The sequence below is a fragment of the Patagioenas fasciata genome, chromosome 25 (assembly GCF_037038585.1).
Source record: "Patagioenas fasciata isolate bPatFas1 chromosome 25, bPatFas1.hap1, whole genome shotgun sequence".
Lineage (NCBI taxonomy): Eukaryota > Metazoa > Chordata > Aves > Columbiformes > Columbidae > Patagioenas > Patagioenas fasciata.
This window is the reverse complement of record NC_092544.1, coordinates 7,501,695-7,529,178: the sequence shown is the minus strand read 5'-3', so window position 1 is coordinate 7,529,178 and position 27,484 is coordinate 7,501,695.

Genomic DNA, 27,484 nt, shown 5'->3' with positions numbered 1-27,484 from the left:
CAGGGCCCGACGGAGCCTGACAGAGCCCGAACAAACCTGACAGGGCCCGAGAGAACCTGACAGGGCCCGACGGAGCCCGACAGGGCCCGAGCAAACCTGACAGGGCCCGAGCAAACCCGACAGGACCCGCCAAAGCCTGATAGGGTCCGATGGAGCCCGACAGGGCCCGAGCAAACCTGACAGGGCCCGAGCAAACCTGATAGGGTCCGATGGAGCCCGACAGGGCCCGAGCAAACCTGACAGGGCCCGAGCAAACCCGACAGGGCTCGATGGAGCCCGACAGGGCCCGAGGAAACCCGACAGGGCCCGACGGAGCCCGATAGGGCCCAAGCAAACCCGACAGGGCCCGATGGAGCCCGACAGGGCTCGAGCAAACCCGACAGGGTCCGACGAAGCCTGACAGGGCTTCAGCAAACCCGACATGGCCCGAGCAAACCCGACAGGGCCCGACGAAGCCCAACAGAGCCCGAGGAAACCAGACAGGGCCCGACGGAGCCCGACAGGGCCCGAGCAAACCCGACAGGGCCCGAGCAAACCCGACAGGGTTCGACAAAGCCTGACAGGGCTTGATGGAGCCCGACAGGGCCTGAGGAAACCCAACAGGGCCCGACGGAGCCTGACAGAGCCCGAACAAACCCGACAGGGCTCGACGGAGCCCGATAGGGCCCGAGCAAACCCGACAGGGCCTGACAGACCTGACAGGGCCCGAGCAAACCCGACAGGGCCCGAGCGAATCTGACAGGGCCCGACGGAGCCCGACAGGACGCGGGCAAACCCGACAGGTCCCGAGCAAACCCGACAGGGCCTGACAAGGCCCGACAGGGCCCGAGCAAACCTGACAGGGCCTGACGGAGCCCGACAGGGCTCGAGCAAACCCGATAGGGCCTGACGGAGCCTGACAGGGCCCGAGCAAACCTGACAGGGCCCGAGAGAACCTGACAGGGCCCGACGGAGCCCGACAGGGCGCGAGCAAACCGGACAGGGGCTGACAAGGCCCGACAGGGCCTGAGCAAACCCGACAGGACCCGCCAAAGCCTGATAGGGTCCGATGGAGCCCGACAGGGCCCGAGCAAACCTGACAGGGCCCGAGCAAACCTGATAGGGTCCGATGGAGCCCGACAGGGCCCGAGCAAACCTGACAGGGCCCGAGCAAACCCGACAGGGCCCGATGGAGCCCGACAGGGCTCGAGCAAACCCGACAGGGTCCGACGAAGCCTGACAGGGCTTCAGCAAACCCGACATGGCCCGAGCAAACCCGACAGGGCCCGACGAAGCCCAACAGAGCCCGAGGAAACCAGACAGGGCCCGACGGAGCCCAACAGGGCCCGAGCAAACCCGACAGGGCCCGAGCAAACCCGACAGGGTTCGACAAAGCCTGACAGGGCTTGATGGAGCCCGACAGGGCCTGAGGAAACCCAACAGGGCCCGACGGAGCCTGACAGAGCCCGAACAAACCCGACAGGGCTCGACGGAGCCCGATAGGGCCCGAGCAAACCCGACAGGGCCTGACAGACCTGACAGGGCCCGAGCAAACCCGACAGGGCCCGAGCGAATCTGACAGGGCCCGACGGAGCCCGACAGGACGCGGGCAAACCCGACAGGTCCCGAGCAAACCCGACAGGGCCTGACAAGGCCCGACAGGGCCCGAGCAAACCTGACAGGGCCTGACGGAGCCCGACAGGGCTCGAGCAAACCCGATAGGGCCTGACGGAGCCTGACAGGGCCCGAGCAAACCTGACAGGGCCCGAGAGAACCTGACAGGGCCCGACGGAGCCCGACAGGGCGCGAGCAAACCCGACAGGGGCTGACAAGGCCCGACAGGGCCTGAGCAAACCCGACAGGACCCGCAAAAGCCTGATAGAGTCCGATAGAGCCCGACAGGGCCCGAGCAAACGCGACAGGGCCCGAGCAAACCTGACAGGGCTCAATGGAGCCCGACAGGGCCCGAGGAAACCCGACAGGGCGCGACGGAGCCCGACAGGGCCCGAGCAAACCCGACAGGGTTCGACGAAGCCTGACAGGGCTTCAGCAAACCCGACAGGGCCCGAGCAAATCCGACAGGGCCCGACGGAGCCCGACAGGGCCCGAGCAAACCCGACAGGGCCCGAGCAAACCCGACAGGGTTCCACAAAGCCTGACAGGGGTTGATGGAGCCCAACAGGGCCCGAGGAAACCCGACAGGGCCCGAAGTAGCCTGACAGAGCCCGAGCAAACCCGAAAGGGCCCGACGAAGCCGGACAGGGCTCGATGGAGCCCGACAGGGCCCGAGGAAACCCGACAGGGCCTGACGGAGCCCGACAGGGCCCGAGGAAACCCGAAAGGGCCCGACGAATCCTGACAGGGCTCGATGGAGCCCGACAGGGCCCGAGGAAACCCGACAGGGCCCGACGGAGCCCGATAAGGCCCGAGCAATCCCGACAGGGCCCGATGGAGCCCGACAGGGCTCGAGCAAACCCGACAGTGTCCGACTGTCGAGGGTTAGGATTGCGGGGTGACAATCAAACCCTGGCAGATGTATTGTTAACCTCCTCTCCCCCCCCCACTTCCCCCTTTTGCCCCTCCCTCTCCCCCCTTCCCACTCAGGACAGGCGATCGGGAGGGGAAGAAGGACAGAGAGAGAAGAGTTGGAAAAGTTAAAGATGTTTTACTAATGCTACTAATAAGAATAGAGAAAATAATACAAAATATACAAAACCAATCTTGTAAGTCTCAGCAACTGCAGAGCCAGCACCCAAAGTCCTGGATTAGACTCTGTAGCCAACCGGAGCTGGATTCAGTCTCTCACTAGGCCTCAGTTCGCAGGGACGACCAGCAAGGTCCTCTCCTAATGTCGGCCATGAGGAAAAAGGGAAAAGGCAAAAAGGGGCGAGACCCTCGTGATCTCCCACTTTTATATGAAGTATTCACGTGAATGGAATGTTATACACCGTTGGTCAGTCTCTCGGTCACCAGTTTCTCGTTGCCCCTCTCGCGAGATGTCCATCCGTGCTTATCAATAAGTTTGCATTCCATTGCTAGGTTTAACCAAAACATGTGTTGGGTTCTCCAGGAAAATGCAGCTAATATGAAGGCTTAGCTGACAGGCAAAAATTCACTAAAAGAGAAACTTGTTTTTTAACAAAACCAGGACATTCCACCCCTTATAATATGACATTCACTGAATACTTCAACCTTATCCATACAATCTATCAATACAATCTAATTAATCACTACTACTATATATATATATACATATGTACATATATACACAGGAGTAATTAATCAGTGGACCATCCTTCAAAAAGTTCATTAAGTTCATTTTGTCACAACAGTCTCCCAGGGCAGGAAAAATGGTACAAGTGCATCTCATGACCACTGTTTGTGGGTTAAGGACACCAACTTCGAAGAAGGTGTCGGGCGCCACTCGAAGAAGCCAGCGCTGGTTTCATCACCATTGTCTTGATCTGAAAGACACTTATTAAACATTGTTAGTGCGGCAATTCACATCATACAGTTCAGCATTGCATATTTTCACCTAAAATCAAATCCCCTTGAGGTGCACACCGAACTTCTCCATCCTTAAGCATCACCCACCAGGTGCTGCCAGGTCCCTGGGCAAAAACAATCCCACGAATAGGTTTGCCTTTGCCTGAGGCAGGAGTAACCCAGACTGCCTTTCCTAAAATATTTTTCATGTGTACTACAGGGACTTTATCTCCTTCTACAGTACATAGAATTTCTGATTGGGCAGGCCCGGCTCGATTGGTTGATCCCCTAGTGTTGACCAACCAAGTGGCTTTTGCTAAATGTGAATCCCAGTTTTTAAAGGTTCCACCACCAAGTGCCTTTAGTGTAGTTTTTAACAAACCATTGTACCTTTCAATTTTCCCAGAGGCTGGTGCATGATATGGAATATGATATACCCACTCAATACCATGTTCTTTGGCCCAGTTGTCTATAATACTGTTTTTGAAATGAGTACCGTTGTCTGATTCAATTCTTTCTGGCGTACCGTGCCGCCAAAGGACTTGCTTCTCAAGGCCCAAGATGGTATTTCGGGCTGTAGCATGAGGTACGGCATATGTTTCCAACCATCCAGTGGTTGCTTCCACCATTGTAAGTACATAACGCTTACCTTGACGTGTTTGTGGAAGTGTAATATAATCAATTTGCCAAGCTTCTCCATACTTATACTTTAACCATCGCCCCCCATACCATACAGGTTTTAACCGTTTCGCTTGTTTGATTTCAGCGCAAGTTTCACATTCATGAATAACCTGTGAAATAGTGTCCATAGTTAAATCCACCCCTCGATCACGAGCCCATTTGTATGTTGCATCTCTACCTTGATGCCCTGAAGCATCATGGGCCCACCGAGCTAGGAAAAGTTCACCTTTATGTTGCCAGTCCAAGTCCACCTCAGCTACTTTGATCTTAGCAGCTTGATCCGCTTGTTGGTTGTTTAGATGTTCCTCGGTGGCTCGACTTTTAGGCACATGAGCATCTACATGACGAACTTTCACAGGCAGCCTCTCTAGCCGAGCAGCAATGTCTTGCCACAGTGTGGCAGCCCAAATGGGTTTACCTCTGCGCTGCCAGTTGCTTTTCTTCCATTGCTGTAGCCACCCCCACAAGGCATTTGCTACCATCCATGAGTCAGTATAGAGATAAAGTATTGGCCACTTCTCTCGTTCAGCAATGTCCAAAGCCAGCTGGATGGCTTTCACTTCTGCAAACTGACTGGATTCACCTTGTCCTTCAGTGGCTTCTGTAACTTGTCGTGTGGGACTCCACACAGCAGCTTTCCACCTTCGATGTTTTCCTACAAGACGACAGGATCCATCTGTGAACAGTGCATACTGCTTATCAGTCTCTGAAAGCGTATTATATGGTGGTGCTTCTTCAGCACGTTTTACTTCCTCCTCATCTGGAGACATCCCAAAGTCTTTGCTTTCTGGCCAGTCTGTAATAACTTCTAATATCCCTGGGCGGTTGGGACTTCCAATTCGAGCTCGTTGCGTGATCAGTGCAATCCATTTACTCCATGTAACTTCGGTTGCATGATGTGGAGAGGGAACCGTCGCTTTGAACATCCAGCTCAGCACTGGCAGTCGAGGTGCAGGAGGAGCTGTGCTTCAGTGCCGATCACTTCTGAAGCAGCTCCAACTCCTTCATATGCTGCTAGTATCTCCTTTTCAGTTGGAGTATAGTTGGCCTCAGATCCTTTGTATCCTCGACTCCAAAAACCTAAGGGTCGACCTCGGGTTTCTCCTGGTGCTTTGTGCCAGAGGCTCCAGGTAAGTCCATTATCTCCGGCTGCGGTGTAGAGCACATTTTTAACATCTAGTCCAGTTCGGACTGGTCCAAGGGCCACCGCATGAGTTATCTCACGCTTAATTTGTTCAAAGGCTTGTCGTTGTTCAGGGCCCCACTCAAATTGGTTCTTTTTACGAGTCACTCGATAGAGAGGGCTCACAATGTGGCTGTAGTCAGGAATATGCATTCTCCAAAAACCTACAACGCCCAAGAAAGTCTGTGTCTCCTTCTTATTAGTAGGTGGAGACATTCCTGCAATTTTGTTGATCACATCCATTGGGATCTGACGACGACCATCTTGCCATTTTATTCCTAAAAACTGGATCTCTCGTGCAGGTCCCTTGACCTTGCTCCGTTTTATGGCAAAACCAGCATCCAAAAGAATATGAATTATTCTCTCACCTTTCTCGAAGACTTCTTTCGCTGTGTCGCCCCATACGATGATGTCATCAATATATTGCAAGTGTTCTGGAGCTTCACCTTGCTCCAGCGTGGTCTGGATCAGTCCATGGCAGATGGTAGGACTGTGTTTCCACCCCTGGGGCAAGCGATTCCATGTGTACTGGATGCCCCTCCAGGTGAAAGCAAACTGCGGCCTGCACTCTGCTGCTACAGGAATAGAGAAAAATGCATTAGCAATGTCAATTGTAGCATACCACTTGGCTGCCTTTGACTCCAGTTCAAACTGCAGTTCTAGCATGTCAGGCACAGCAGCACTCAGTGGTGGTGTGACTTCATTCAGGCCACGATAGTCTACAGTTAGTCTCCACTCGTCACTAGACTTACGCACTGGCCAGATTGGGCTGTTAAAAGGTGAGCGAGTCTTACTGATCACACCCTGGCTTTCCAATTGACGGATCAGCTTCTGGATAGGAATCAAAGAGTCTCGATTGGTGCGATATTGCCGGCGATGCACCGTCGTGGTAGCAATTGGCACCTGCTGATCATCAACCATCAGCAGTCCTACAACAGAAGGGTCATCTGAAAGACCAGGCAAATCAGACAGCTGTTCAATTTTCTCAGTGTCCACAGCTGCTATACCAAATGCCCACCTATACCCTTTTGGGTCCTTAAAATACCCTCTCCTGAGGTAGTCTATACCAAGGATGCATGGAGCGTCTGGACCAGTCACAATGGGATGCTTTTGCCAGTTTTTTCCAGTTAGGCTCATTTCAGCCTCTACAACAGTCAGTTCCTGGGATCCCCCAGTCACTCCAACAATATTGATGGATTGCGTTCCTTTATAATTAGAAGGAATTATTGTGCACTGAGCACCAGTGTCCACTAAAGCTTTGTACTCCTGGGGTTGTGTTGTACCAGGCCATAGTATTTGTACAGTCCAATAAACTCTGTTATCCCTTTCCTCCACCTGGTTGGAGGCAGGGCACCTCTAATTCCTGTTTTGCACAGTCTCTGGGTGTGAATTAGAGGTTCCTTCAAGAGCATCAGAATCTCTTCTGCTCCTTTTGTAAACTGGAGCAGCCACCTTCCTAGGAGTTTTTCCTTTTATCTCACGTACTCGTTCTTGAAGTTCTGAGGTAGGCCTTCCATGCCACTTATTCATGTTTTCTCCCTGCTCATGTAGGAAGAACCACAGTGAACCTCTTTTTGTGGGCTGTCTCTGCCTTCTCTCTCGAGATTGGAAACGCCTTCTCCTAACAGCTGAAACATAGGTTTGTGCAGGTCGTGAACGGTACGAGTCTTCTCTGAGCTCTTTGATTTCTTGCAACAGCTTTTCAAACCGGTCATCAGATTTTTCACACAGTTTCTCCACAGCGGAGACACAAGCCCGTAGAGAACCAGCAAGGCTGTCCTCAAAGTACCGGAGCTGCTCAATCACTTCATTAATTTCTTGTACACCTCTAGCCGACCAGACCATTCCTGCCAATGACTTAGCATATGCAGGTGGTGCACTTTGTACAAATCTGCGCCACATAGATTTTGTACAATTGATTCTGTCTGGGTCTGTCCCCTCTTGGCTGTTAGGTCCTAGATAGATGATCTCTCGCACTGCTAATTCTCTCAGGAACTGGATACCTCTCTCCATAGTATTCCATTTCCCTAACGTGGATATACAGTCTTCCTTGTAGGGAAATCTGACTTTCCTAGCTGCCAGGAGTCGGGTCCAGAGAGTAGCGGCATTAGACTCTCTTGAAATTGCCCTATCAATGGTGGAATCTTTTGACAGAGATCCCAGCTGCCTGGCTTCACCACCTTCTAATTCAATTGTTTCTGCCCCATTGTCCCAGCATCGCAGCAGCCAGGTTAAAATATTCTCGCCTTCACGACGACTAAAGTCTTTTCGCAGATCTCTCAGCTCACCTGGAGAAAAGGACCGAGTGGTGGTCACTTCATCTCCACCCTGTCCTGATGATGATGCCTCTTGGGTTGATGTTGGCCCTGTGCCATCACCTGCTGCACGGGTAGTCTTTCTAGTGACTTTCTTACAACCAGCAACTGATGCTGATATGGGTTCACCATCATTTGATTCATTTTCAGAGTCTGAATGACTGTCACAGTGATTGCTGTGGTTACAGCAGCAACAGTGCCCAGTGTGTGAAGACGGGGGGGCTGACTTGTTAGCCTTTGAGGCTGGAGAAGTAACGTTATCTGCAGAGACCTTGGCACAGGAGCTCTGCGGAGGAGCTGTAGCTTCAGCCTGTGAAGCCGCGGTTGGGGGGCAGTGGCTGCAGCAGCAGCTTTGGCTGTTTTGCCTTTTCTCGAGCGGCCAGGAGTGCTTTTTGCTAAAGCTTCCGAAGGCGCACCGCAAATCTCAGGACTAAAAAGAGACGCAAACCTCCTATTGAACCTCATTTCTCTTAACAGTAACACAAACTGACACACATTCAGCAAACCAGATAACACCATCACAGTTCTATCAAAGCTCCAAGGGTATTCAAAGTTCTCTAACACATTTGCAAACTGTCCCAGCGAAATCACAAAAGTATTGTTAGTCAGCCTTTCTAAAGATTCGCTTGACCAATTAGCAAATATAGAGCCATTCTGCTCTTTAATCTCTCCTGGAGGTTTTTCAAGGTAAAGCAAAAACGAGTAAAAATACATTAGCGGCTGCAGTATAATGAAATAAACCAGTGCCAAACCACACAGGATCATCATCACGACTAAATAATATCCGAATCAAACAGACGCGCGAGTATCACAACTCTATGAGCTAGCACCGTGCCAAGAAAATTGAAAGGTACGTCAGAGCAGTAGAAAAGCCAAAAATCTCCAAATTTACCCCGTTCTCTGGCCCCACGTTGGGCGCCAATTATCTGTCGAGGGTTAGGATTGCGGGGTGACAATCAAACCCTGGCAGATGTGTTGTCAACCTCCTCTCCCCCCCCCAATTCCCCCTTTTGCCCCTCCCTCTCCCCCCTTCCCACTCAGCACAGGCGATCGGGAGGGGAAGAAGCACAGAGGGGAGAGAGCTGGAAAAGTTAAAGATGTTTTACTGATGCTACTGATAAGAACAGAGAAGATAATACAAATATACAAAACCAATCTTGTAAGTCTGAGCAACTGCAGAGCCAGCACCCAAAGTCCTGGATCAGACTCTGCAGCCAACCGGAGCTGGATTCAGTCTCTCACTGGCCTCCGTTCGCAGGGACGACCAGCAAGGTCCTCTCCTGATGTCGGCCATGAGGAAAAAAGGGAAAAGGCAAAGGGGATGAGATCCTCGTGATCTCCCACTTTTATATGAAGTATTCACGTGAACGGAATGTTATTCACCGTTGGTCAGTCTCTCGATCACCAGTTTCTCGTTGCCCCTCTCGCGAGATGTCCATCCGTGCTTATCAATAAGTTTGCATTCCCTTGCTGGGTTTAACCAAAACATGTGTTGGGTTCTCCAGGAAAATGCAGCTGACATGAAGGCTTTGGCTGACAGGCAAATTCACTAAAAGAGAAACTTGTTTTTAACAAAACCAGGACACACCCCCACACACTGCACCCCAAATCCTGCACCCCCAAATCCTCCAGCCCCATGTCCCAAACCCCCAAACCCTGCACCCTCAAGTCTTGCACCCTAATTCTGCCTCCCCAAGACCTGCACCCCCAAACCCTACACCACTAAACCCTGCACCCCCAAACCCTGTACCCCAAATCCTGACCCCCACAAGTTGCACCCTAAAAACCTGCACCCCAAATCCTGTCCTACCCAACCCTTCACCCCAAACCCCTTCACCCCAAGATCCTGCTGCCCTAAACCCTGCACCCCAAAATCATCCCTCCCAACCCTGCCCCCCAAACCCTGTCCCCCTAAAGCCTGACCCCGAAACCCTGCTCCCCAAAACCCTGCTACCCCCAATCTTGCACCCCCCAACTCTGCACCCCCAGATCCTGCTGCTCCAAACCCTGCACCCCAAATCCTCCAGCCCCACGTACCGATCTCCCAAACCCTGCACCCCACAACCCTGCACCCCACAACCCCTTCACCCCCAAATCCTGCACCCCCAGCCCTACCCAATAAACTTTCCACCCCCAAACCCTGCCCTACCAAGCCCCCCACCCCAAACCCCTGCACCCCAAGATCCTGCACCCTATACCCTGCACCCCCATATCCTCCTTCCCCAAACCCTGCACCCCAAAACACTGCACTCCAAACCACTGCACCCCTAAATCCTGCAACCCCAAATCCTGGCCCCCAAACCCGGCACCCCAAACTCCTGCACCCAAATATCCTACTGCCCTAAACCCTGAACCCCCAAATCCTGCACCCCTGGAACCTGCAACCCCAGACTCTGCAGCCACAAATCAGGCCCCGCAAAATCCTTGCACCCCCAAATCCTGCACCACCTAATCCTCCAACCCCCTAACACAACCCCCTAAACCCTTCTCCCCAGGGTCCATTGTGACACCCTGGGGATCCCCCTTGTCCCGAGGGCCCATTGTGACACCATGGGGGACCCCCTTCTCACTGAGGACCCATTGTGACACCATGGGGACCTCCCCTTGTCCTCAGGGCCCATTGTGACTTCCTGGGGACTCCCCTTTGTCCCCAGGGCCCATTGTGGCACCATGGGGACCCCCTTTGTCCCCAGGGCCAATTGTGACATCCCAGGACCCCCCTTTGTCCCCAGGGCCCATTGTGACAGGGTGGAGATCCCCCTTGTCCCCAGGCCTGTTGTGATGTCCCAGGACTCCCCATTGTCCCCAGGGCCCATTGTGACACCTTGGGGACCCCCCTTGTCCTAAGGGCCCATTGTGACATCCTGGGGACCCCCTTGTCCCCAGGGCCCATAGTGAAGTCCCAGGACCCCCTTTGTCCCCAGGGCCCATTGTGACATCCTGGGGACCACCCTTGTCACTGGGGACCCATTGTAACACTATGGGGACCCCCACTTGTCCCCAGAGCCCATTGTGACATCCTGGGGACCCCCCCTTGTCCCCAGAGCCCATTGTGACATCCTGGGGACCCCCTTTTTCCCCAGGACCCATTGTGGCACCATTGGGACCCCCTTTGTCACTGGGGCCCATTGTGACGTCCTGGGGACCCCCTTTGTCCCCAGGGCCCATTGTGACGTCCCCGGATCCCCCATTGTCCCCAGAGCCCATTGTGACATCCTGGGGACCCCCATTGTCCACAGGGCCCATTGTGACATTCAGGGGACAGCCTTTGTCCCTAGGGCCCATTGTGACACCGTCGGGACCCCCGTTGTCCCCAGGGCCCATTGTGACATCCCAGGACCCCCCATTGTCTCCAGGGCCCATTGTGACATACTGGGGACTCCCCTTTGTCCCCAGAGCCCCTTGTGACACCATGGGGACCCCCTTTGTCTCCAGGGCCCATTGTGGTATCTAAGGACCCCCCAATTGTGCCCAGGGTTCATTGTAAAATATCAGGACGTCCCATTGTCCCCAGGGCCCATTGTGACGTCCCAGGACCCCCCGTCATCCCCAGGGCCCATTGTGTCATCCTGGGGACCTCCTTTGTCCCCAGAGCCCATTGTGACATCCTGGGGAACCCTTTGTCCCCAGGGCCCATTGTGACGTCCCAGGACCCCTCTTTGTCCCCACGGCCCAATGTGACATCCTGAGGACCCCCTTGTCCCCAGGGCCCATTGTGACAACCTGGGGACCCCGTTTGTCCTCAGGGCCCATTGTGACACCGTGGAGACCCCCTTTGTCCCCAGGGCCCATTGTGACAACCTGGGGACCCCCTTTGTCCCCAGGGCCCATTGTGACATCCCAGGACCCCCTTTGTCCCCAGCCCCATTGTGACATCCAAGGGACCCCCCTTTGTCCCTAGGGACCATTGTGACATTCCAGGACCCGCCATTGTCCCCAGAGCCCATTGTGATATCCAGGGCACCATCCTTGATCCGCAGGGCCCATTGTGACGTCCCAGGACCCCCCTTTGTCCCCAGGGCCCATTGTGACATCCCAGGACCCCACTTTATACTGAAGGCCCATTGTGGCATCCTGAGGACCCCCTTTGTCCCCAGGGCCCATTGTGACGTCCCCGGAACCCCCATTGTCCCCAGGGTCCATTGTGACATCCTGGGGACCCCCATTGTCCCCAGGGCCCATTGTGACATTCAGGGGACAGCCTTTGTCCCAAGGGCCCATTGTGACACCGTCGGGACCCCTGTTGTCCCCAGAGCCCATTGTGACATCCTGGAAACCCCCTTTGTGCCCAGGGCACATTGTGATCTCCCAGGACCCCACTTTGTCCCCAGGGCCCATTGTGACATCCTCGGGACGCCCCTGGTCCCCAGAGCCCGTTGTGACATCCTGGGGACTCCCCTCTGTCCCCTGGGCCCATTGTGACACCGTGGGGACCCCCTTTGTCCCCAGGGCCCATTGTGACATTTAGGGACCTCCCAGTTGTGCCCAGGGCCCATTGTGACGTCCCAGGACCCCCCGTCATCCCCAGGGCCCATTGTGACATCCTGGGGACCCCCTTGTCCCCAGTGCCTATTGTGAAATCCTGGGGACCCCCTTTGTCCCCAGGGCCCATTGTGACATTCCAGGACACCCCTTGTCCCCATGGCCCATTGTGAAATCCTGGGGACCTCCTTTGTCCCCAGGGCCCATTGTGACGTCCCAGGACCCCCCTTTGTCCCCAGGGCCCATTGTGACAGGGTGGGGACTCCCTTTGTCCCCAGGGGCCATTGTGATGTCCCAGGATCCCCCTTTGTCCCCAGGGCCCATTGTGACATCTCAGGACACCCCAATTGTTTCCAGGGCCCATTGTGACATCCTGGGGACCGCCCAGTTGTCCCCAGGGCCCATTGTGGCATCCTGGGGACTCCCCTTGTCACTGGGGACCCATTGTGACACCATGGGGACCACCCCTTTCTCCCCAGTGCCCATTGTGACATCCTGGGGACCCCTTTGTCCCCAGGGCCCATTGTGACATCCCAGGACCCCCCTTTGTCACCAGGGCCCATTGTGACGTCCCAGGACCCCTCTTTGTCCCCAGGGCCCATTGTGACATCCCTGGACCCCCCATTGTCCCCAGAGCCCATTGTGACATCCTTGGGACCGGCATTGTCCCCAGGGCCCATTGTGACATTCAGGGGACAGCCTTTTTCCCAAGGGCCCATTGTGACACCATCGGGACCCCCGTTGTCCCCAGGGCCAATTGTGACACCATGGGGACCCTCCTCGTCACTGCGGACCCATTGTGACACCATGGGGACCTGCCCTTGTCCTCAGGGCCCATTGTGACATCCTGGGGACCCTCTTGTCCCCAGGGCCCATAGTTGCACCCTGGGGACCCCCTCTTTATTCCCAGTGCCCATTGTGACATCCCAGGACCCCCCTATGTCCCCAGGGCCCATTGTGACACCATGGGGACACCCCTTTGACTCCAGGGCCCATTGTCACATCCCAGGACCTCCCAATTGTCCCCAGGGCCCATTGTGACATCCTGGGGACCCGCCCTTGTCCGCAGGGCCCATTGTGAAGTCCCAGGACCCCCTTTGTCCCCAGGGCCCATTGTGACATCCTGGGGACCCCCCTTGTCACTGGGGACCCATTGTATACACCATGGGGACCCCCATTTTCCCCAGGGCCCATTGTGACATCCTGGGGACCCCCCCTTGTCACTGGTGACCCATTGTGACACCATGGGGACCCCCGTTTGTCCCCAGGGCTCATTGTGACATCCCAGGACCCCCCATTGTCCCAAGGACCCGTTGTGACATCTCAGGACCCCACTTGTCACTGGGGACCCATTGTGACACCATAGGGACCCCCGTTTGTCCCCAGGGCTCATTGTGACATCCCAGGACCTCCCATTGTCCCCAGGGCCCATTGTGACATCATGGGGACCGCCTTGTCCCTCTGGCCCGTTGTGGCACCTTGGGGACCTCCTTTGTCCCCAGGGCCCATTGTGACACCATGGGGACCCCTTTTGTCACTGTGGTCCAATGTGACATCCCAGGACCCCACTTTGTTCCCAAGGCCCATTGTGACATCCTGGGGACCCCCCTTGTCTCCAGGGCCCACCGTGGCACCGTGGGGACCACCCTTGTCACTGGGACCCATTGTAACACTATGGGGATCCCCCCTTGTCCCCAGAGCCCATTGTGACATCCTGGGGACCCCCTTGTTCCCCAGGGCCCACTGTGATGTCCCAGGACCCCCCCTTGTCCCCAGAGCCCATTGTGACATCCTGGGGACGCCCTTTTTCCCCAGGACCCATTGTGGCACCATTGGGACCCCCTTTGTCACTGGGGCCCATTGTGACTTCCCAGGACCTCACTTTGTCCCCAGGGCCCATTGTGACTTCTGGGGGACCCCCTTTGTCACCAGGGCCCATTGTGACATTTCTGGACCCCCCACTGTCTCCAGGGCCCATTGTGAACATCCTGGGGACCCCTCTTTGTCCCCAGGGCCCATTGTGACATCCTGGGCTGCCCCGTATGTCACCAGGGCCCATTTTGACACCGTGGGGACCCCCTGTTGTCCTCAGGGCCCATTGTGACATCCCAGGACCCCCAATTGTCCCCAGGGCCCATTGTGACACCATGGGGTACCCTCTTGTCACTGGGGATGCATTGTGACACAATGGGGACCCCACCTTTGTCTCAAGTGCCCATTGTGACATCCTGGGGACCCCCTTTATCCCCAGGACCCCATTTGTCCCCAGGGCCCATTGTGACATCCCAGGGCCCCACTTTGTCCCCAGGGCCCATTGTTACAGGGTGGGACCCCCCTTGTCCCCAGGGCCCATTGTGACATCCTGGTGACTCCCTTTGTCCCCAGGGCCCATTGTGGCACCATGGGGACCCTCTTTGTCACTGGGGCCCATTGTGACATCCCAGGACCCCACTTTGTCTTAGAAGGTCACTGATCGGACTACTGGTACATCCTGACTCTGCGTTCTCAATAAACATTGAAGAACACCTGGGGTTTGTTTGCTCCAAGGGAAAACTTCCCTCCCACGGTTCCTGGTTCCCGGTCCTGTTTCCCGGTCCGGTTTGGCTTCGCTATCAGAACAGCTGCTGCCTCCACAGCCGCGCTCAAAGTCCCCGTTGTGACACCGGGATGGCGGGAGAAGGGGGGTGGCGGGGGCGGCAGCGGCGGCGATTGGGGGGGGGCAGTCGGGGCTGGGCGGACAAGCGGCGGCTGCTGCGGCTCCTCAGGCAGCGACAGCAGCAGCGATCGGGGGGACGTGGGGGGCGGACAAGCGGCGGCTGCTGCGGCTCCTCAGGCAGCGACAGCAGCAGCGATCGGGGGGACGTGGGGGGCGGACAAGCGGCGGCTGCTGCGGCTCCTCAGGCAGCGACAGCAGCAGCGATCGGGGGGACGTGGGGGGGCGGAAAAGCGGCGGCTGCTGCGGCTCCTCAGGCAGCGACAGCAGCAGCGATCGGGGGGACGTGGGGGGCGGACAAGCGGCGGCTGCTGCGGCTCCTCAGGCAACGACAGCAGCAGCGATCGGGGGGACGTGGGGGGCGGACAAGCGGCGGCTGCTGCGGCTCCTCAGGCAGTGACAGCAGCAGCGATCGGGGGGACGTGGGGGGCGGACAAGCGGCGGCTGCTGCGGCTCCTCAGGCAGCGACAGCAGCAGCGATCGGGGGGACGTGGGGGGGCGGACAAGCGGCGGCTGCTGCGGCTCCTCAGGCAGCGACAGCAGCAGCGATCGGGGGGACGTGGGGGGCGGACAAGCGGCGGCTGCTGCGGCTCCTCAGGCAGCGACAGCAGCAGCGATCGGGGGGACGTGGGGGGCGGACAAGCGGCGGCTCCTCCGGCCGCGGCCAGGACGTGGCTTCGCCGGCACCGGGGCCCGAGACTGCGCGCTGTGGGGCTGCGGGGCGGGTGTGGGGCCGGGGGTCTCCGGGGGTCCCGCAGCGGCCGCTGTGGGGCGGGGTGGGGCGGCTGTGGAATTACCTGTGGGGCACTCATGGGGCTGCTGTAGGGGTCTTAAGAGGCATGTCTGGAGCACTTATGGGGCGACTATGGGGCAGGTGCTGGGCTGCTACAGCGGGACCTGTGGGGCAGCCATAGGGCTGCTATGGGCTTGGTTATGGGTCACAGATGGGAGGGGGCAGCTGGGTGTGGCCCCGCCTACATGGGGTGGGGTCAGTGCCGAGGGGCGGGTACTGAGAGGGCACGCCCACGGGGAGCCCCTCGGGGGGGCGGAGCCTCTGTGTCACGCCCCATGGGAGGTGGTCTGGGGGTGGGCATTCTCTGGGGCACGCCCCCATGGGAGGAGCCTCTTGGGGTAGGGAGAGGGTGCGGTCAACATGGCACGGCCCCAAGGGGGCGTGGCTTAGCTCGGGAAGAGGTGGAGCCGAGAAGGGGCTGCCCGACCCGGCTCTCCAGGCGGCTCTGAGACGGAGCGGAGCGGGCCGGGCGGGGCCGGGCCGGGCACTCCCCGGGGCCTCGCAGAAACAGCGGCGCAGCGAGTCCGCTCCGGGCTCCAACGGTGCGCGCACGTGGCCGCCGAGAGCGCCCCGTGCACCTCGCAGCGCCCACTTCTGCGCATGCGCATTGGGAAGCCCTCGAGACAACCCTTCCCCCGCGGCCCGCCCCTTCTCTTCCCTCTCCGCAATCTGATTGGCCAGCTAAGCACGTCAATTTCCATTCTCTCCGCCTATCATCACCCGTCCCCGTTTGTCCCGCGCTGCGCTCTGATCCAGTGTCTATTTACACTTAAATACATTTAAACTTCCATTTTAACACTCAGGTATCTTTTCAAATTTACAGATTTTGACATATTTACAATTATATATATTTAGACTGGGATATCGATTTACATTTATTAATAAATTAAAGGTATGTATACGGGTGTGAGTGGATATATATAGATGATATTTATTACCTATTTAGACTATGTAACACGTAGTAATTATACAGAGCTCTGCCTACTCACACTTTTTTCTATTTTAAGTTCCTATCTAGATATTTTTTTCTTTTTCAAGTCCTTCACTTTTTAATCTACAAATAGATAAGATGTTTGTATTCTTAAAACCATCAACAGAAACTTTTTACATTCTAAAATCCTTTATATAACAGAGTAGAAAAGGGGTTTTATTTTAAAATCATTTTATATCTACATGAATACCATTCTGCAATATATAAATACAAACGACAGACTTCTCTCTGTTTGAAATTCTCACGCTCATATTTACAGGGTTTAATAAGTTTTATCCTCCCCCAGGAATTTTCAGGCATTTTTGGACTGTGACCCCCTCTTTTCAGGGGGACTCCCTTTTGAGCCCCACATTGTGGGGGATTTGAGGGATTTTCTTGCAGTCAGTGAACATTGTATGGAACTGAACTGAACTGAACAGGGCTCTGAGGCCTCTGTGTCCTGCAAGAGAGCAAGAGAGCAGGAGCGGAGCAGCCCCCGTGTCTACGTGACTGTACAGCCTTCTTCAGTGTTGGAACCGAGCTGCTTCGCCTTCTGTTTGTCCACGTGCACACACACCATTCCTCACTGGAAAACAGGCAGAAACCTTTCCACACGCACCCAGGTCTGTGCACCCAGGCCTTGTCTATTCCTGTCGGGTTTGCTGGGCTCTGTCAGGCTCCTCTGGCTCTGTCGTGCTGTGACAGCCTCTGTCAGGCCCTGCCAGACTCCACTGTTCGCTGTCAGGCGCTGTCGGGATTTGTCGGCCCCTGTTGAGTTCTATCAGGCTCTGTCAAGCCCTGTTGGGCTCTGTCGCGCTTTGTCAGGCTCTGCCTGGCTTTATCATGTTCCGTAAGTGCTCCAAAAACTGGATGCTCTTGCGATGCTTGTATTCACACAATTATCGCATATTCATTACAATTTGGGGGAATTTTTAGCATCAAACGCATCTATAGTAAGAAAAAATGTCATAAACCTAGGGTTAGACTGAGGTTAATAATTTCATGGTCTTTGCTGCCATCTAGCGTCCCTTAAGAGAATGCACAGAACACACATTCGGAGGTGCCTGCAGGTATGTGCCTGTTCTTGGACGAACCTGTGCGCGAAAGCCTTAGTGCCTATAAACGTTGGTCTGTCCACATGTGAGTGCCTTGATGTCAGCTCCATTTATGCTAAAGCTGGAGCATCATCGTTCAGACGTGTGCGTGTGTGCAGTGTGCCAAACATCCACGCACGTGTTTACCCTCAAGCATGTCAGTACATTCCACGTACGTCTTTCTGTCAATAGATGGGACTGGGCACGCTTGTGGAAGTGTGCGTGTGTGTGGCCACGTGTTTGCTTACACATCAGTGTGCAGCTGCGTGTGCGTGCACGCGGTGCTGGGTGCACATACCTGGGTGCCCCACAGGTCCCGCTGTAGCAGCCCAGCACCTGCCACATAGTCGCCCCATAAGTGCTCCAGACATGCCTCTTAAGACCCCTACAGCAGCCCCATGAGTGCCCCACAGGTAATTCCACAGCCGCCCCATCCCGCCCCACAGCGGCCGCTGCGGGACCCCCGGAGACCCTCGGCCCCACACCCGCCCCGCAGCCCCACAGCGCGCGGTCTCGGGCCCCGGTGCCGGCGAAGCCACGTCCTGGCCGCGGCCGGAGGAGCCGCCGCTTGTCCGCCCCCCACGTCCCCCCGATCGCTGCTGCTGTCGCTGCCTGAGGAGCCGCAGCAGCCGCCGCTTGTCCGCCCCCCACGTCCCCCCGATCGCTGCTGCTGTCGCTGCCTGAGGAGCCGCAGCAGCCGCCGCTTGTCCGCCCCCCACGTCCCCCCGATCGCTGCTGCTGTCGCTGCCTGAGGAGCCGCAGGAGCCGCCGCTTGTCCGCCCCCCACGTCCCCCCGATCGCTGCTGCTGTCGCTGCCTGAGGAGCCGCAGGAGCCGCCGCTTGTCCGCCCCCCACGTCCCCCCGATCGCTGCTGCTGTCGCTGCCTGAGGAGCCGCAGCAGCCGCCGCTTGTCCGCCCCCCACGTCCCCCCGATCGCTGCTGCTGTCGCTGCCTGAGGAGCCGCAGCAGCCGCCGCTTGTCCGCCCAGCCCCGACTGCCCCCCCCCAATCGCCGCCGCTGCCGCCCCCGCCACCCCCCTTCTCCCGCCATCCCGGTGTCACAATGGGGACTTTGAGCGCGGCTGTGGAGGCAGCAGCTGTTCTGATAGCGAAGCCAAACCGGACCGGGAAACAGGACCGGGAACCAGGAACCGTGGCAGGGAAGTTTTCCCTTGGAGCAAACAAACCCCAGGTGTTCTTCAATGTTTATTGAGAAAGCAGAGTCAGGATGTACCAGTAGTCCGATCAGTGACCTTCTAAGGCAAAGTGGGGTCCTGGGATGTCACAATGGGCCCCAGTGACAAAGAGGGTCCCCATGGTGCCACAATGGGCTCTGGGGACAAAGGGAGTCACCAGGATGTCACAATGGGCCCTGGGGACAAGGGGGGTCCCACCATGTAACAATGGGCCCTGGGGACAAAGTGGGGTCCTGGGACGTCACAATGGGTCCTGGGGATAAAGGGGGTCCCCAGGATGTCACAATGGGCACTTGAGACAAAGGTGGGGTCCCCATTGTGTCACAATGCATCCCCAGTGACAAGAGGGTACCCCATGGTGTCACAATGGGCCCTGGGGACAATTGGGGGTCCTGGGATGTCACAATGGGCCCTGAGGACAACAGGGGGTCCCCACGGTGTCAAAATGGGCCCTGGTGACATACGGGGCAGCCCAGGATGTCACAATGGGCCCTGGGGACAAAGAGGGGTCCCCAGGATGTTCACAATGGGCCCTGGAGACAGTGGGGGGTCCAGAAATGTCACAATGGGCCCTGGGGACAAAGGGGGCTCCCCAGGATGTCACAATGGGCTCTGGGGACAGAGGGGGTCCCCACGGTGTCACAATGCACCCTGGGGACAATGGGGGGTCCTGGGACGTCACAGTGGGCCCTGGGGACACAGGGGTCCCAAGGATGTGATAATGGGCTCTGGGGACACGTGGGGTCCCCAGGATGTCACAATGGGCACTGGGGAAAAAGGGGTGGTCGCCATGGTGTCACAATGGGCCCTAGTGACAAGGAGGGTCGCCACGGTTCCACGATGGGCCCTGGGGACAAGGGGGTCCACCAGATGTCACAATGGGCCCTGGGGAAAACAGGGGGTCCCCACGGTGTCACAATGGGCCCTGGGGACAAAGGGAGGTCCTAGGACGTCACAGTGGGCCCTGGGGACAAAGTGGGGTCCCCTGAATGTCACAATGGGACCTGCAGACAAAGGGGGGTCCTGGGATGTAACAATGGGCCCCAGTGACAAAGGGGGTCCCCAGGATGTCACAACAGGCCCTGGGGACAAAGAGGGCTCTCCTGAATGTCAAAATGGGCCCTGGGGACAAGGGGGGACCCCAGGATGCAACAACGGGCCCTGGGGACAAAGAGGGGTCCCCTGAATGTCACAAAGGGCCCTGGGGACAAGGGGGTGTCCTGGGATGTCACAATGGGCCCTGGGGACAAATAGCAGTTCCCTGAATATCACAATGGGCCCTGGAGACAAGGGGTGTCCTGGGATGTCACAATGGGCCCCAGTGACAAAGGGCGTCCCTATGGTGCCAAAATGGGCCCTGGGGACAAAGGGGGTCCCCAGGAAGTCACAATGGGCCCTGGGGAAAAGGGGGGTCCTGGGATGTCACAACGGGACCTGGGACAATGGGGGGTCCCCAGGATGTCACAATGAGCCCTGGGGACAAGCAGGATACCCACGGTGTCACAGTGGGCCCTGGGGACAAAGGGGGGTCCCGAGGATGTCACAATGGGCCCTGGGCACAATTGGGGGATCCTGGGATGTCACAATGGGTCCTGGGAACAAAGTGGGGTCCCCAGGATGGCACAATGGGCCCTGGAGACAAAGGGGTTCCCCACCCTATCACAATGGGCCTTGGGGACAAAGGGGGGTCCCCAGGATGTCACAATGGGCTCTTGGAAAAATGGAGGGTCCTGGGACGTCACAATGGGCCCTGGGGACAAAGGGGGTCCCCAGGATTTCACAATGGGCCCTGGGGACAAAGGGGGTGCCCAGGATGTCACAATGGGTCCTGGGGACAAAGGGCATCCCCATGGTGCCACAATGGACCCTAGTGACAAACGAGGTCCCCAGGATGTCACAACGGGCCCTAGGGACAAAGGGGGGTCCCCAGAATCTCACAATGGACCCTGGGGACAAAGGGGGGGCCTGGGACGTCACAATGGGCCCTGGGGACAATGGGGGGTCCTGGGATGTCACAATGAGCCCTGGGCACAATTGGGGGGTCCTTAGATGTCACAACGGGCTCTGGGGACAAAGGGCGTCTCCAGGATGTCACAATGTGCCCTGGGGACAAAGTGGGGTCCTGAAATGTCACAATGGGCCCTGGGCACAAAGGGGGTTCCCAGGATGTCACAATGGGTCTGGGGACAATGGGGGGTCCGGGGACGTCACAATGGGCCCTGGTGACAAAGGGGGTCCCCCGGAAGTCACAATGGGCCCTGGGGACAAAGTGAGGTCCTGGGATGTCACAATGGGCCCCAGTGACAAAGGGGGTCCCAATGGTGCCACAATGGGTCCTGGGGAAAAAGGGCGTCCCCAGGATGTCACAATGGGCTCTGGGGACAAGGGGGGGTCCTGGGACATCACAGTGGGCCCTGGGGAACAAGGGGGTCCCCAGGATGTCACAATGGGCTCTGGGGACAAGGGGGGATCCCCATAGTGTTACAATGGGTCCCAGTGACAAGGGTGGTCCCCACGGTGCCACGGTGGGCCCTGGAGACAAGGGGGGTCCCCAGCATGTCACAATGGGCTCTGGGGACAAGGGGGGTCCCCACGGTGTCTCAATGGGCCTTGGGTACAAAGTGGGGTCCTGGGATGTCACATTGGGCCACAGTGACAAAAGGGGTCCCCATGGTGTCACAACGGGCCCTGGGGACAAAGGAGGTCCCCACGGTGCCACAACGGGCCAGAGGGACAAGGCGGTCCCCAGGATGTCACAATGAGCCCTGGGGACAAACGGGGGTCCCTATGGTGTCACAAGGGGTCCCCAGTGACAAGTGGGGTCCTGAGATGTCACAATGGGTCCTTGGGACAATGGGGGGTCCTGGGATGTCACAATGAGCCCTGGGGACAAACAAGGGTCCCCATGGTGTCACAATGGGTCACCAGTGACAAGGGGGGTCCCCAGGATGTCACAATGGGCCCTGGAGACAATGGGGGTCCCCATGGTGTATACAATGGGTCCCCAGTGACAAGGGGGGTCCCCAGGATGTCACAATGGGCCCTGGGGACAAAGGGGGTCCTGGGACTTCACAATGGGCCCTGGGACAAGGGGGGGTCCCCAGGATGTCACAATGGGCCCTGGGGACAATTGGGGGGTCCTGGGATGTGACAATGGGCCCTGGAGTCAAAGGGGTGTCCCTATGGTGTCACAATGGGCCCTGGGGACATAGGGGGGTCCTGGGATGTCACAATGGGCACTGGGAATAAAGAGGGGGTCCCCAGGGTGCAACTATGGGCCCTGGGGACAAGAGGGTCCCCAGGATGTCACAATGGGCCCTGAGGACAAGGGCAGGTCCCCATGGTGTCACAATGGGCCCTTGGGAAAAAGGCTGTCCCCTGAATGTCAGAATGGGCTCTGGGGACAATGGGGGGTCCGGGGATGTCACAATGGGCCCTGGGGACAAAGAGGGGTCCTGGGACGTCACAATGGGCCCTGGTGACAAAGGGGGGTCCTGGGATGTCACAATGGGCCCTGGGGACAAAGGGGGCTCACCAGGATGTCACAATGGGCTCTGGGGACAAAGGGGTCCCCAGGATGTCACAATGGGCACTGGGGAGAAAGGGGTGGTCCCCATGGTGTCACAATGGGTCACCAGTGACAAGGGGAGTCCCCAGGATGTCACAATGGGCCCCGGGGATAAAAGGGGTACCCAGGATGCCACAATGGGCCCTGGGGACAATTGGGGGGTCCTGAGATGTCGCAATGTGCCCTGGGGACAAAACAATGTTCCCTGAATGTCACAATGGGCCCTGGGGAAAAAGGGGGGTCCCCAGGATGCCACAATGGGCCCTGGGGACAACTGGGCGGTCCCCAGGACGTCACAATGGGCCCTGGAAACAATTGGGGTGTCCTGAGATGTCACAATGGGCCCTGGGGACAAAGGAGGATCCTGGGACGTCACAATGGCCCCTGGGGACAAAGGGAGTCCCCACCCTGTCACAATGGGCCCTGGGGACAAAGAGGGTCCCCAGGATGTCACAATGGACCCTGGGGACAAAGGGGGGTCCTGGGACGTCACAATGGGCCCTGGGGACAAAGGGGGTGCCCAGGATTTCACAATAGGCACTGGGGACAAGGGGGTCCCCAGGATGTCACAATGGGCCCTGGGGACAATGGGGGGTCTTGGGATGTCACAATGAGCCCTGGGCACAACTGGGAGGTCCCTAAATCTCACAATGGGCCCTGGGGACAAAGGGGGTCCCCACGGTGTCACAATGGGCCCAGGGGACAGAGGGGGCTCCCCAGGATGTCACAACGGGCTCTGGGGACCAGGGGCGTCCCGAGGATGTCACAATGGGCCCTGGGGACAAAGTGGGGTCCTGGGAGGTCACAATGGGCCCTGGGGACAAAGGGGGTTTCCAGGATGTCACAATGGGCTCTGGGGACAACATGGGTCCCAACGGTGTCACAATGGGCCCTTGGGACAAAGGCTGTCCCCTGAATGTCACAATGGGCCCTGGGGACAATGGGGGGTCCGGGGACGTCACAATGGGCCCTGGGGCAAAGGGGGTCCCCAGGATGTCACAATGGGCCTTCAGTATAAAGTGGGGTCCGGGGATGTCACAATGGGCCCTAGGGACAAAGGGGGGTCCCTTGGATGTCACAATGGGGCTGGGGACAAAGAGGGTCCTGGGATGTCACAATGGGTCCTGGGGACAAAGGGGGTCCCCAGGTTGTCACAATGGGCCCTGGGGACAAAGGGGGTCCTCAGGATGTCACAGTGGGCCCTGGGGACTAGGGGGATACCCACGGTTTCAAAATGGGCCCTGGGGACAAGGGGGTCCCCAGGATCTCACAGTGGGCCGTGGGGACAAAGAGGGGTCCCCAGGATTTCACAATGGACCCTGGGGACAAAGGGTTCCCCAGGATGTCACAATGGGCTCTGGGGACAAAGGGGGTCCTGGGACGTCACAATGGGCCCTGGGGACAATGGGGCGTCCTGATATGTTACAATGAACCCTGGGCACAATTGGGGGGTCCTTAGATGCCACAATGGGCCCTGGGGACAAAGGGGGTCCCCACGGTGTCACAATGGGCTCTGGGGACAAAGGGGAGTCCCCAGTATGTCACAATGGGCCCTGGGGACAATGCGGGGTCCTGGGATGTCACAATGGGCCCCCTGGGGACAACGGGGGTCCCAACGGTGTCACAATGGGCCCTAGGGACAAAGGCTGTCCCCTGAATGTCACAATGGGCCCTGTGGACAATGGGGGTCCCCAGGATGTCACAATGGGCTCTGGGGACAATGGGGGATCCGGGGACGTCACAATGGGCCCTGGGGACAAAGGGGGTCCCCAGGACGTCACAATGGGCCCCAGTGACAAAGGGGGTCCCAATGGTGCCACAATGGGTCCTGGGGAAAAAGGGGGTCCCCAGGATGTCACAATGGGCCCTGGGGACAAGGGGGTCCTCAGGATGTCACAATGGGCCCTTAGGACAATGGGTGGTCCCCATGGTGTCACAATGGGTCCCCAGTGACAAGGGGGGTCCCCAAGGTGTCACAATGGGCCCTGGGGACAATGGGGGGTCCTGGGACATCACAACAGGCCTGGGGACAAGGGGGATCTCCACCCTGTCACAATGGGCCCTGGGGACAAAGGGGGGTCCTGGGATGTCACAATTGGCCCTGGGGACAAAGGGGGTCCCCATGGTGCCACAATGGGCCCTGGGGACAAAAGGGAGTCCCCATGGTGTCACAATGGGCCCTGGGGACAAGGGGGATCCCCAGGGTGTCACAATGGGCCCTGAGGAGAAGGGGTTAGGTGTTTGTGTTAGGGGGTTGGAGGATTAGGTGGTGCAGGATTTGGGGGTGCAAGGCCAGGGGAGCAGGATTTTGCGGGGCCTGATTTGTGGCTACAGAGTCTGGGGTTGCAGGTTCCAGGGGTGCAGGATTTGGGGGTTCAGGGTTTAGGGCAGTAGGATCTTTGGGTGCAGGAGTTTGGGGTGCCGGGTTTGGGGGCCAGGATTTGGGGTTGCAGGATTTAGGGGTGCAGTGGTTTGGAGTGCAGTGTTTTGGGGTGCAGGGTTTGGGGAAGGAGGATATGGGGGTGCAGGGTTTAGGAGAGCAGGATCTTGGGGTGCAAGGGTTTGGGGTGGAGGGCTTGGTAGGGCAGGATTTGGGGGTGGAAATTTTATTGGGTAGGGCTGGGGGTGCAGGATTTGGGGGTGAAGGGGTTGTGGGGTGCAGGGTTGTGGGGTGCAGGGTTTGGGAGATCGGTACGTGGGGCTGGAGGATTTGGGGTGCAGGGTTTGGAGCAGCAGGATCTGGGGGTGCAGAGTTGGGGGGTGCAAGATTGGGGGTAGCAGGGTTTTGGGGAGCAGGGTTTAGGGGTCAGGCTTTAGGGGGACAGGGTTTGGGGGGCAGGGCTGGGAGGGATGATTTTGGGGTGCAGGGTTTAGGGCAGCAGGATCTTGGGGTGAAGGGGTTTGGGGTGAAGGGTTTGGTAGGACAGGATTTGGGGTGCAGGTTTTTAGGGTGCAACTTGTGGGGGTCAGGATTTGGGGTACAGGGTTTGGGGGTGCAGGGTTTAGTGGTGCAGGGTTTGGGGGTGCAGGTCTTGGGGAGGCAGAATTAGGGTGCAAGGCTTGAGGGTGCAGGGTTTGGGGGTTTGGGACATGGGGCTGGAGGATTTAGGGGTGCAGCATTTGGGTTGCAGTGTGTGGGGGTGCAAGATCTTGGGGTGTACGAGCGTTGGGTGTGGGATTTGAAGGACAATGATCTGGGGGTGCAGGGACTGGGGGTGTAGGGTTTTGGGGTTGCTGCGTTTGGAGATTCGGGATGTGGAGGTCAAGGATTTAGGGGTACAAGGGCTGGTTGCAGGATTTGGGGTACAGGGTTTGGTTGCAGGATTTGGGGTGCAGGGTCTGAAGTGCAGGGCTAAAGGGGGCAGGATTTGGAGGTGCAAGATTTGGTGGTCTGGGGTACTGGGCTGCAGGGTTTTGGGGTGCGGGATTTGGGGGTGCAGGTTCCATGTCTTTAGGAACTGGGCGGGGAGGGTTTTTTGGTGCGGACTTTTGAGTGCAAGTTTGAGGGGCCTTGATTTTGGGGTGCACGGTTTGGGGGGCAGGATTCCGGGTGTAAGGTTTTGAGGTGCAGGACTTGGGGTGCAGGTTTCACACGTTAAGGAACTGGGGCTGCAGAGGTTGGGGGTGCAGCGTTGTGGGCTGCAGGGTTGAAGGGTGCAGGATTTAGGGGTACAGGTTTTGGGGGTGCAGGAGCTGGGGGTGCAGGCTGTAGGGATCAGAATATGGGGGTGCAGGGTTCTGGGGTGCAGGATCTGGGTGAGCAGGCTGTTGGGGTACAGAACCTTGTAGTTCAGCGTTTAGAGGCAGGATTTGGGGGTGCAGGGCTTTGGGGTGAGGGGTCTGGGGTGAGGGGTTCAGGTGTTCAGCACCTGGGGGTGCAGGACCTGAGGTTTGGAGGATTTGGGGGTGCAGGGATTTGGGGGTGCAGGGATATGGGGTGCAACTTGTGGGGTGCAGGGTTTTCGGTATAGGGTTTTGGGGTGCAGAGTTTTGGGGGGGAGGATTGGGGGAGCAGGGTTTCAGGGTGCAAGGTTCAGTGGTGCAGGGTTCTGGGGGTGCAGGGTTTAGCGCCAGAATTGGGGGTGCAGGGTTTGGGATTGCAGGGTGTTGGGGGAAGGATCTGGGGGTACAAGATGTGGGGTAGCAGGGTTTTGGGGTGCAACTTGTGGGGGCAGGATTTGGGGTCCAGGAGGTTGGGGGTGCAGGGTTTGGGGTGTAGGATTTAGTGGAGCAGGGACTGGGGGTGAAGGTCTTGGGGAGGCAGAATTGGGGGTGCAGGTCTTGGGGAGGCAGAATTGGGGGTGCAGATTTTGGCTGTTCAGGACCTGGGGGTGCAGGATTTGGGGATGTAGGTTTTGGGGGGTAGATTTTGGGGTGCTGGGTTCGGCACATGGGTCTGGAGGATTTGGGGGTGCAGGGTTAAGGGGTTTAGGATTTTGGGGTGCACAGATTAGGGTGCACGTTCTGGGCATGTATGATTTGAGAGTGCAGGGCTTTGGGGTACAGGATTTGGGGTGCAGGGTTTTGGGGTCAGGATCTGGGGGTGCAGGGTGTTGGGGAGAAGGATTTGGGGGTGGAGCATTTTGAAGTGCAGGGTTTGGAGGAGGGAGGTTTTGGGGGTGAAAGATTTGGTGGTTCAGGTTTTGGGGGTGCAGTGTTAAAAGGGTGGAGGATTAGGGGTGCAGGATTTGGGGGTGCACTGTTTGGGGGTGCAGGGTTTAGAAGTCAGGTCTAAGAGTGCAGCGTTTGGGGTGCAGAGTGTGGGGTGCACAGGACTGGGGCACAGGATTTGGGGGTGCAGGGTTTCAGGGTTCAAGATTTGGAGGTGTGGAGTTTTGGGGTGCAGGGACTGGGGGTGAAGGATTTGAGGCTGCAGGGTGGTGGGGGGAGGATTTGGGGGTGAGAGATTTGGGGTGCAGGATGTGGGGGTGCAGAGTTTTGGGAGGCAAGGATCTGGGGCTGCAGGATTTGGGGGTTCAGTGTTTAGGGCAGCACAACCTCGGGGTGCAGGGGTTTGCAGTGAAA